Here is a 1,571-nt window from a genome sequence, read left to right on the forward strand (position 1 = left end):
ACAGGGCTCCGGGGCCGCGGGGCTGCGCTCCCGGGCGCGCCGGGCTCGCTCCATGCCGCGGCCGCTCCGCGCGCCCCGCCTCCTCGGCCGCGGCTCCTCCCTCTGCGGGCGGCGGTGCGGCCTCCCGCCCGCTCCTCCCGCGGCCCCCACGGTGGGGGGGAAGAGGCCGCGGGCGAGGGGGACTGCGGTGCGCGGAGAGCGGGTGAGGGGTCGGGCTGAGGAGGCGGGGAGGAGGGAGGCAGTCGGAGCCGCTCGGCGGGAGCTGGGGAGGGGCCTGGGGCCGCTTCAGACCTCAGAGAAGCGCCTCTCGACCAGAAGGAGCTTCCTCAGTGGGGCCGCCCCCACCCCCGCAACCCCGCTGGGGCCTTGGCCTCCTCACACCCTGACTGTTGCCCTGTGCTGGCCGCCCGAATCACCCTCCAGACCTGTGTCCTATCCTCCAGGACACCTGCCCCTGATGCCCATGCCCACTCCGTGCTGACCACCTTCCCCGGACCACTCCCTCCACCAGAGCACCAAGCCTGCGGCCTGGGTCCTCCACCTTCACCCTGCTCAAAAGCCTGCACTGGCTCCCTAGTACCTGGACAGGCCAGGCCCACATTCTCAGCCAATAGCCAGGCTCTCTGGGGCGTGAGAATTAGCTACACTCTAGTCACATGGTTGGTACCTTCCTTTCCCTCCTCTGGGCGGTTCATGATGCTGTTGCCAACACCTCAACTGTTCTAATCCCACTCACCGGGCCAGTTATTAAGTTACTGTCTCTCAGCTCCAAGCCCACCTTTCTCTGCCCTGCTGTGATGCTGTGCTACCACATTTCCCGGCGGTCAGGGGCTCCATGCCACGCTCTGCCAACAGAGGGCGCCAGAGGGAGCCGATACCTCCCTCCATGCCCCCAACGTCCCAATCACAGCTCAAATGCCACCTTCTCTCCATTGACCAAAGGTGATCTCCCCGCTGGGCCCCTCTCCCTCCCCGTGCACCAAACTTCCTCAGGCCCCTCCTGGTCACTTACCAGGAGGCCCCTTAGCTGGATCACTGCCCACCTAACTGCCTCTTAGCCCTGGGCCCCAGCTGTCAGTGTCCTTCTGAGACCTCTAGGACCCCCCATTATTAGCTCCCCCATCTGGCATCTAGGTATCTACTAATGTTTGTAGGAAAATGATGACAGTAATTCTGCCATGCCCACAGAGCAGTGAGCTAGAGCCCTGAACACGGCAGGTCTTACTTTTGTGTTTCCTGAAAGGATGAATGAATATATAAAAAATAAATGAGAGCAGGGCATCCGCAGGAGTGGCCCTTCTACAAAACTGAAACATCCCCAAGTTTGTTCTTTTAGCCATTGGGCCATCCCTTAGAAAATCCATGGGAAATGCAAAAGCTTCAGAGGAGAACTGGGGTGTTTTGGGGCAAGACAGAAGCCTTGGAGTCTGGACAGAGACATGGAGAGACAGAGAAGCCATCACAGATTGAGGCTGCATGAGCAGGGACAACGGCAAAGGAACAAATGGCTTTTATAAGCTCCTGCCACAGCCCAAGCCCTCTCCTGAACACTCAGGCTTACAAAGTTTGGG

This window comes from Equus quagga, chromosome 19 (genome assembly GCF_021613505.1).
Source record: "Equus quagga isolate Etosha38 chromosome 19, UCLA_HA_Equagga_1.0, whole genome shotgun sequence".
NCBI classification, from domain to species: Eukaryota; Metazoa; Chordata; class Mammalia; order Perissodactyla; family Equidae; genus Equus; species Equus quagga.